Genomic DNA, 10,518 nt, shown 5'->3' with positions numbered 1-10,518 from the left:
AGCATTGGCAGCTGCGGTTAGAGAAACCCTGGGCTCTGCGACTTGCTTGCTCTTGGACCACTCGTTCCAGACTTGTTGTATCTGGAGCTACCAATATACTCTCCACATTGGTCCAAACTGGATCGAAAATCGGGTCGGCTGAGCTCACAAGTTAATGGCATGAGTTATTATTGGGCCTGAACTGTGTGTTTTCAGGAAATGATAAACTCTCAATGGGCCTTTGATGATAAATGTGTGTTTTCAGGAAATGATAAACTCTCAATGCTTTGGTATATTTGGGCTCAAAGGCACCTGTTAGAGCTACCCCACATGGAAGGCTGCTGTGCTCCAAAGCCAGAGGCCATTTTTATGATATTTTGTGGAATATATTACCTCTCTGTCCACAAAGCCTTGGCCAGAAGTGAGTTCCATGTTTTTGAACCTTGGCCACTTTACTGCCACTCACCTGGAGTTTACAATCAGCTTCTTGACGTGAGAGACATAACTCCTGATTCAAGGCTTAGATTCTTCCTCCAGGACCTCAATGAGAGTCTGAGCATACAGGTGGCCCTGAGCTGGCCCAGGCAGACCACAGGGGAAAGCAATGCTGCGATGTTCAAGATGCATTCCCTAATTCATGCATGCTTTCTCCATGGTCAATGAGGTGCTCATTTGTCTTTTTGGCATTTTCCGTGTTTTGTTATGAGTAGATAGGAGAAATTTGAATTTCCACTGATGACACAGTAAGGCTTTGGTATAATCCTCATGGATCTGAGATTCAGAAGGCCCATATTTTAGCAGGCTCTGCTACCATGTACATTTAGGTAAGTATTAAACATCTCTGAGCATTAATTTCTTCTTCAGTAAAATGAGAAAGCGATACCTAATTTGTTTTGTCCTTGAGTTGCAATAAAAATCAAATAAAACTGTAAATACAGACTATAAGAAGGAATATAGATAAAAACTATCCATTTACTCATTCATTCTCTCAGAGTTAATGAGCCTCTGTTTATGTAGCAGGGAGAGCTAGTCGCTGGAGATATTAGTCAAGTGAATTATGCAGGTATAAATGAAATAATCATTCTAACAAATGTAAGTTACAATTCTCACAAAGGCAATAAAAGAAAGGTATGTGGTTCATATGATAAGGGGAATCCAGCCTCCTGATGGTGTTCTTTAACTGAGCTGTGGAGGATGGAAAGAATTTAACCAGGTAAGAGGATAGAGAAGAGAATTTTAATAACTAGAAACAGCAAAAGTCAGGAGAGGGCATGACAGATAAAAAGCACCACCAGTAAGCCAGTGAGGGTGCAATAGAGAGAAGGACAAGGTGCTGGAAAATGAGGCTTGGGAGGCAGGTCAGACCTGGATCATACATCGCTACATTGGTCATGGTGAGGACATTCTGCTTTAACTTAAAGCAGTGAGATTTTGAGGGAGCTGAGAGAGTGATGAAGGGAAGTGATGTGCATCTTGAGACCATCACTTTGATAGATATTTGACTGCATAGCTTCTTATATTCCTTAACTTTATCCTTCATGTATCTCACTTTAAGTTTTCTGTTTACTCTGATGGTTATTGTTTTTGGAAGCAGGCATATTTAGACATCAATTCGAGTTCTACCATTCACCAATTGTATACTTATTCTTCTCTGATTCTCCATTTTCTAAACTGTACAATGGTGATGGTAATTCTTATCTCAAAATTTCTTAGGAGTATATGAGATGGTATCTATGTAATTTCTGGCACACAATGTCAACAAACACTAGTTTTTATTATTATCCCCTCTAATAATTTACTCCTCTTGTAATCACATTTTTCTGGATAGGATTCATTTTAGCTTTTTAAATTTTTTAATAAGAAGGTGGAATTATTGATCTACTATCCATAGAAGATGCTATTTCATTTATTTCCCATAGAGGGGATGGGAAATAAATGAAAGCCATTACCTTTGCTCCCCAGCACCTCTAAAAATAATGCCCATGCATTACATTACTTTGTCTAGCAATAGTTTACCTGAAGTAAGGAATTAATATCATTACCCTTTTAGGATTTAGCTAGATTGAATAGTATAAAATGATTCCAGATTCCAAGAAAAGGGTTAGGCATGAGTTAATTTAGGTTGTATTGACACCACTATCAACCATTAACTGGAGGGCATTTACCTTTCTCGATTGGATAGAGTAGCCCAGTATAAAGCCAGTGTAGCTGGTCTCACACTATTGAAAAATTGTTCACCCTGCCTACTAAGCTGTTGAATGTGCAGTGATGTTCAATAAGCAGGCTCCACACACTATTTTAAATGAAAATGGCCAGTTTTGAGTAAGACAATGAAAAAGTTAGGTGGAATTTGTCCAACAAAGGGTAAAATATGAAAATTAATTTTGGGGGAAAATTAAGATTCTCCTCACAGTCTCAAAGCTTTCTCCTCTAATCACACTGCAGACACTATCAGTGAACAGAGAATCTTTGTATTATTTCCAAGTTTCTCCCATTGTCAGTCACTGTGACAAAGTGCTGGCCAGTCTGACATAATGATGAATCACTCCAGACATTGAGTTTTCACATAGCTGTCGAAGGTTCTTGGTAGACTTTGTTGTCTGAAAATGCTATGGACCAATACTAGGTGCTCTGCTCATGAACAAAGCCAGGATTTGGCAAAATTAAACACACGTATTTTAGGAAAAAAAAGAGAGGTGTAATAAACATTTACTATCTCTGTTCCTACCATGTCTTCATGCTGCAATTGATTTAAATGCCTATTAAACAAATCCTCACTTGCCAAACCTCATCTCTATATTCTGCTGGAATGAGTTAGATTTCAGAGTACATTGAGAAGTTGAAATATTAAACAAATATTTTTATTTATTGTTTTCAGCAACAAAATAGCATGTGGGCTCTCCTTACCCTTTATCCTGGAAATTTTAACATACTACATAATTCTTTGCTAATAATATTTTTAACTAATTAGAACTTACAAATCTAATGCTGAATGATGGATTGATGCATAGCTCAATGCAAATGTACTTGTAATGTCTACCTTAGTTTCCTGTTAGAAAGCTTGTCAATACACCACTGCGTCAAATCCATTTTCTCAGTAAAAATGTTGCAGTTTTCTGATTATTATTCACAAAGGCAGCTTCCTGAGTTATTTCTGCTCCTGCACAATATTCATGATAGCAATTTGATACCTTAGCAGTTTCAAGGTTATCAAGTGATGGAAAATCCTACTGCTTACTTCAAGGTGTAACATATATGACTGTGCTGTCATCCATTATAGCAGTATAATAGTTTTTCGTAATGCCTTTCATGAACTGCTGATGTAGAAGTGTAAGCCTAACTTCTGAAGGCGCTTATCAGTCTCAGGCTAGGGAAGTATTGCTTCACTGGAAAACATCAGCAGGGACCCTTTGTGCTACTAGAAAAGAAAAAAAAGGAACTAACTTTCATTTCTCTCCTAGATAGTGTTAGAGCCTTGTCCTGTGAAGTCATTAAAGTGCATCTGCAAAAAGAAAGAAAGAAACAAACAAAAGCCATAGTTTAGCCTTTGAAGGGCTAATGCTAATCAGCAATGAATCTTAGAAGGAACCATTTGATTTTGCAGATTGTGGAGGTTAAGTTAGAAAAAAGACATTACTGAGAGAAATGATGGAGGAGATTTTGCTAAAGCAACAACACAAAAAAGTCAAGCAAATTCATAACGATGCTGGGAGGTAAAACCCATCATTATTCAAAGCACCCTTTGCACATATTGCTCTATCCACGCATTGAATTTTGGTTTAGGGGTCTCTGGTTGAGCAGAGGGTTGCTTGAGTGAGTTTAGAAGGTGGCATCTGTTTAAGTAACAGATGTCTGTGTCACCAAGGTGCTGTGTTCTCACTTTTTATATAGGGGAAATTGCTGCTGAAGGAGTTTTATTGTTTTTATGCAAATGAAAATATCATATTCTTCTCCTTAAAGGGTTTCTCTTCCTGATGTGGATCCACAACAATCATAAAGTACCTCAGCCTCATGGACTTTTTAAAAATATATTTTGGAATCTGATAAAGTTTCTTATGCACTGCCAACTATGCATGAAATGAGATCTGGAATTGCAGACATACTTGCTCTTTTTTAACAAGGCCCCACTGGGTTGAAGTAAATTGAGCAGAGTAAGAGTCAATGCTGACCCTTCTGTGGCACCAAGAAACTGGACCTGGAGAGGCATTCACACCCCTTGAGCTAGCTCTAAGCATGGAGGGGAAGGGTTGCCTTAGGGCATAATTTTGACTTCGTTCATTTGGTTCTTGGCTTCTAGAAATTTCTGATTCCTTTTATTTTCCAGAAGAGATGAGGGAGAGTGGAGTCATCCAAAAACACCCTTCAAGTAGACACATATAATTAACTATGACAAATATTCCAGGTGACAAGATGAGAAGGAAGCAGGAAGAGCTGTATTTCTGCTTCGTAACAAAGTATGATGATTATCTTGAAGAAAAATACTTGTGCAATTATTTGAGTTTCAGGCAGAACTACTCATTTCTTTTATGGAATGTCAGTTTTATCTGAAAGTACAAAAGAGAGACAAACTATAGGAATTCAGAGTTAAGCATTTAGGATTTGCCATGAGAATGAACAACATGAGTCTTTCATTTCTAGGAAAATGACTGATGGTATTTGTTGCCAGCAGTAAAATCCAAACTTTCAAGGGAAAATTTGAATTTTGGAAAACTTGTTTCCATCACCATGAGCTTACTAGCTTCATAATATTTAGAGTGTCCTCTAATGAAATTGGTGGTATTAATAATAAATTTGATTTTTTTGATAATGTAAAATGAAATGTGTCAGTATTCAAAAAACCTGCAGAATTCAGTGAACCAATATTTTCCAAGACACCATGATGTTACGGAGGCATGCTTAGTTAAAAGATACATTCAAAGTAAAAAATGGGCTAATGGATTGTGATATAACAGAGTAAGAAAAGCTTATTGATATGGTTTCAGATTCCACACACAACTAACTTGTAAGACACTACTACTTGTTGAGTTTTGGTGTACTATCAAAAAAGAATATCTACATTCATCTGAAAAGTCTATTAGAGTTCTTCTTACTTTTCCACCTACATATTGGTCTGAGGCCACATTTCCTTCACATATTTTTGTAAAACAACATACAGCAGATTGAGCCCAGAAGCAGATATAGAAATCTACCTATGTTTTTTTCTGTTTTTTTTTTTTGTTTTTTTTTTTTTGAGATGAAGTCTTGATCTTCATCTCACTGCACCCAAGCTGGAGTGCAGTGGCATGCAATCTGGGCTCACTGCAACCTCTGCCTCCCAGGTTCCAGCGATTCTCCTGCCTCAGCCTCCCAAGTAGCTGGGACTACAGGCGCGTGCCACCACACCAGGCTAATTTTTGTATTTTTAGTAGAGATGGGGTTTCACTATGTTGGCAAGGATGGTCTTGAACTCCTGACCTTGTGATCTGCCTGCCTAGGCCTCCCAAAGTGCTGGGATTACAGGCATGAGCCACCACACCCGGCCACCTACCTATCTTTTATGAAGCCAAACAAAAGCAGGATTCAGGCTCACAGAGGTTCTCGGAGACTAATTATTGAATTAGTTCACTTATTAAAATAAACCTAGAAGACCTTTTGTCAATATTCTTTTCTTGTGGACAGTGTAGAAATTAAAGTGATTTCAGGAGCTCATGAGTAATCTCATATTTTTCAAGAAGAAAACTAGATTCTATACCCAGGGAAGTCACGTAGTTGTGGTAAACCCAAGATTCCTAGGCATCAGTAGCCCAGTGCCAGTGAGGTCAAATGAACATTAAGCCTTACCTAGCTCATTAAGCCCCACCTGCACACTTCAGGACCTCAGCATATTTTCTTCAGGGTCTTGCACTCCCTCTATGCCACCAGTGTTTCTGAAATTTTCGAAATGTTTTTCATTTGTGTTTGTAAGTCAGTTAAGTCTGCTAAGAGTCTCTGTCCTGCTGCATATAGCTCAAGGCACAGCTATACTGTTAATGCTTTCCCTCTGGCTAACTAAAAACCAGATTTTTCTTTTTTAAAAATTTTGGAATCTGATGGGCTTCATGTCATTGCCTTCAAGTGGCATCAGTCACTGTTGCTTGAAGAATGCTGAGAGGATGTTCTTTTACTAGGAGATGGCAGTGTAGTGAGCATCGCAGCAAGGATTATGAGCTATGAAATAGGAAAAGACCGCTGCCTGTTCAAGACCTTGAGGAAAAAGGAGATGGGTGAAGGTAGCTTCAAAGTAAAACTAGGCACTGGTGGAGGCTGTGTGTAGGATCTAGCTTAGCACTTAGTGACTGGGGGAGGATGTTAGTGGGGAAGTGATGAGGTGAGGAGCTGAACTTCCACAGAGGATGTGGCTAAGCTAGAAATCTGGCTTGTGAAAATGTTCTGGTAACATAAAATTTTTCAAGGAAAAATGGGTTCACATGACTTCAAGATGTCCCTAAACTATCTACAAAGCTGGTTAGAGGCCACAGCCCAAGGGTCTGATGCTTCCCCCTTATGAAGGTTTACCTGACAGAAGTCCCATTCCCTCCAACCTTGCCATTCATCAAGAGATAATAAAACAATGACTGTTTAATGAGTGCCTCCTCCCGGAAAAGACAGTTGTCTTGAATGAGTGGGAAATTTGAGAGGCAGGTTTGAAATAGGCAAGAATTTCAGAACTCCTAACAGCTGAAAATAGTTGCCAACCCCACTTACTCTGAGTCATATGCCTGATCTGGAGATTGAACCACTTTCTTCTATTTCTCCTATTCTCAATTATCTTTATTTTTAAAATCACATTTGAAGGAAAGAATCTTCTGAAAATCAAAAATCTTAGAAAACATCCCTCAAGCACTTGTAAGCTGCTAGCACTCTTTGTCCCCCAGTGTCTGGATGGGTTTTGGGGTAATAAGCTTATTTTAGTAGTTCAATAAATACAATATCCTCTATGACAATAAGTATGACTCAGAGAGTTTTTTTAATCATAATTAAACATTATTTTAAATGATCAATGCTAAAATTTATTTGCATTAGTGTAGACAAATATAATTTGATTAGACCTAGCCTTCAGAGATCAGTTTTCAGACACTGTGATCAAACTTTTGTGGTGTTCTTTGAATTAGAGGAGGTAGAATACACCATAAAGCATATCTAAAAAATATGTATAAGTCAGCATTATGGTTATAATGGATATCAAGGCAGGTTTGCAGGCTTTATCTAAAAATGGTGAAGCTCAATTGTTATCTTTGTAGTACCTCGCAGTTTATTATTTGTGGGCAAAGTATTTGTAGATGTCATTAGAATGGCTGTTATTAGTTTTTTGATTTCCACAGATAACCTAAAAATGAGGAATGGATATCATAACAGCTGAGCAGAATGGTAACTGGGGTATCTGGGGACTTTTCTTGCATATCTCCATTAGCAGAATGGAACATTTAAAGGCACACTGCACACTTGGGTGTAGCTAGAGATAGCTGAGTCTCAAAGATGACCCTGAGCTTCTTATGTGGGATGAGGGTGAACACGTGCAATTTGAGTACAATAAAGAACATATGCAACTGTGTTAGAAGCATAGAACATGAAACCATTCTCTGTTCCTCCCTTATTCCACCTAAGAGATAACCTGTACCTCTCCCTCAACATCATCTTCAAATCCATTCCATTCCCCTTCTCAACAGAGCAGCCCCCCTGAATCTTGTCTGGATACTGTGGAGGCAGAAGGTAACAGGGAAGAGTAGAAAGCAAGTTAAAAGGATGTGACGGTGAGAGAAAGAAAAGAGCCATGATGGGCCATCATGGTAAGGAGTGTGACTACTTACAGCAGAAGCAGAAGGCTCAGATTCAGAAGGCAGGTAGCTTGCTGGCTTGAATCAAGCCGAGATCACACTTCCTCTGACCTGAATTAATAGAAGTTTTGCAATAGCCTTGATCATGGATAGCAGATAGATTTCTTCTGGAATGCTGGTGGCATTTGATGGGCAATGTATCTGGCATATTGTGTTAAAATAGATTTTAAAGCTAAATTGGACTGAGGGGGAGAGAAAGTTGTGATTCATTAACAATATCTACCACAGACATGACAAGGGAGATTGCAACATGTGACAGATTTACCACCTCTGCTCCACATGGGTCTGGGGTAGCCTGCCAAATGTGTGACTTCTTCTTTCCACATTCATAGGTTCTAAGGTCACCTTGACGCTTGGTGGCATTGTCTAAGAGGTCGGCATGTGTATGATAATTTTTGCATAAGAGTATTGCTATATTTTTCTGTCCTTCCGTTTCTAGAAAGGCACAGGGGATTCAAGTCTCCATGTTCATTTTCACAATCCTCTTCATTGATCCTGTTCCCAGAATAATTTTCCTAAGACTATTCCAGAGATGCCTACATCAGTCTCTGTATTCTTGCAAATGAATGACAAGGACAAAAATGAAACTATTATGAAAGGGAGAAGACTCAGGAGGATTCTTTCCCTAGGCCCTGACATCCTCACAATAGTTCAAGCGAAATGACAGCCAAGGGCTTCTTTATCTGTTCCCTTTGCTTGACCAGCCCCCAGAATGTGAACAGTTGTTCAGGAAATCCACATTAAACATTGCCTGTTCCCTCTATTTATATTGCATTTTAATGTAATTGGTGGCTTTCCCCCATTTGTTTCAGGGTGGTGACACAGCTCTGGGGGCCTAAGGATGATGAAGTGAATGAGGATGGAGAGAGAAAGAGAGTACACACATGAAAAGCCCTATCAGCAATACTTCTTCTTATTTATAGTGACAACCCCAAGCCAAATATAAAAATATATTTAGAGAGATGACAGCTTTGCTGCTTCTTGATCACAAACCAACACTTAGGAGTTCCCTTTTGCGAGCAGATAAAAAGGGCTGCACCTCGATAAAACAGGGTGAGGAAAAAGGAAAGAGAGAAATTGGATGAAGGGCACTATGTCCTAGAAAAAACCAGTACAAGAACCAATACATTAAATAGAAGGAGCGTCAGAATATTGCCTGTGGGTGCCTTGGACTGAAGATGGATGGAAACCTCCTCCCATCCAGAAATTATAATGCCAAGAAAGCAAGAGGTCTTTAGACTTGCCTTCCAGTCCTAGAACTTATATTTGATAAATAAAACAATTAGTCTTCAATTTACTTTATTTCAAAATAAGAGAGGGGAAAAACGTGCATGAAAATATTTGAGAGGGGCATTACTTATTCCTGTGTTAAGAAGAGGCAGTCACAACTTATAAACAAGTCCACCTTCGAACAATTCAACTTAAGTATGCTCTCTGCAAAGCCCAAGTGGTACAATGATGAGTAAGACACAGACCCTGTTCTTAACAAAGTCGTGGCAATGGAACCAAAAGTTTATTTGAAAGTTAGTTTGAAACTTATAATGCCATCTCCATAGAGTTAGTGTTAAATATGGCAGTTGGTTTTCAGTTCATGATTCCTTTGTTCCTGAAACATAATTCTGTTATAGTCTGAATGTTTGTGTACCCCCAAATTCATGTTAAAATTCTAACCCCCAGGGCGATGGTGTTAGGAGGTGGGGCCTTTGGGAGGTGATTAGGTCATGAGGGTAAAGCCCTCACGAGTAGGATTATTGCCCTTATAAAGGGATCCACAGAGCTACCAGGCTCCTTCTACCATGTGAGGAAGGACATAGCTAGAAAGTGCAGTTTTTATAAATCAGGAAGTGGGTCCTCACCAGACACCAAATCTGCTGGTGCCTTGATCTTAGACTTTCCAGCCTCCAGAATTGTGAGAAATAAATTTCTGTTGTTTACAGGCCACCTATTCAGCTTATATGTTGACATACCAGCTCTAACAAACTAAGATATATTTCTTTTATTTTCTTCCTTTATCTTCAATTTTCATTTTAAGTTCAGAGGTACATGTACAGGATGTGCAGGTTTGTTACACAGTTAAACGTTTGCCATTTTGCCGTGGGGATTTGCTGCACAGATCATCCCATCACCTAGGTATTTTTTTTTTCTATTCTTTTCTTTCTTCTTTTTTTTTTTTTTTTTTTTTGAGACAGCCTCTCACTCTGTCACCCAGGCTGGAGTGCAGTGGCACAATCTTGGCTCACTGCAACCTCCGCCTCCCAGGTTCAAGCAATTCTACCTCAGCCTCCTAAGTAGCTGGGATTATAGGGGCACACAACCACACCCAGGTTTCAATATGTTGGCCAGGCTGGTCTCGAACTCTTGACCTCAAGTGATCCACTCACCTTGGCCTCCCAAAGTGCTGGGATTACAGGCATGAGCCACCAAGCCCAGCCTCATCACCTAGGTATTAAGCCCAGCATCCATTAACTATTCTTCCTGTTGCTCTTCCTCCCCACACTGGCAGGCCCCAGTGTGTGTTGCTCCCCGCCATGTGTCCATGTGTTTTTATCATTCAGCTCCCACTTGTAAGTGAGAACATGTAGTGTTTGATTTTCTGTTTCTGCATTAGTTTGCTGAGGATAATGGCTTTCAGCTCCATCAGTGTTCCTGGAAAGGACATGATCTTGTTCCTTTTTTATGGCTGCAT

At 39.3% G+C, this 10,518-nt stretch overlaps 1 long non-coding RNA gene across 5 annotated transcripts in view; it reads right to left on the bottom strand.

Moving 5' to 3' along the window:
• Window positions 1-2,818: 2,818 nt before the first annotated feature.
• Window positions 2,819-10,518, bottom strand: part of LOC112132276 (uncharacterized) — a 92,184-nt gene continuing 84,484 nt past the window's right edge. For 3 of the 5 annotated variants that reach the window (XR_010135978.1, XR_008522757.2, XR_010135977.1), the window contains one exon: window positions 2,819-4,523. This is a non-coding gene — a long non-coding RNA (uncharacterized LOC112132276). Of the gene's footprint in view, window positions 4,524-5,799; window positions 5,886-7,805; window positions 7,884-10,518 lie in introns of all 5 variants that reach the window. The other 2 variants (XR_010135980.1, XR_010135976.1) reach the window with 2 other exon arrangements.

The sequence above is a fragment of the Pongo abelii genome, chromosome 11, assembly GCF_028885655.2.
Source record: "Pongo abelii isolate AG06213 chromosome 11, NHGRI_mPonAbe1-v2.0_pri, whole genome shotgun sequence".
NCBI classification, from domain to species: Eukaryota; Metazoa; Chordata; class Mammalia; order Primates; family Hominidae; genus Pongo; species Pongo abelii.
This window is presented reverse-complemented; position numbering and strand designations above follow the sequence as displayed.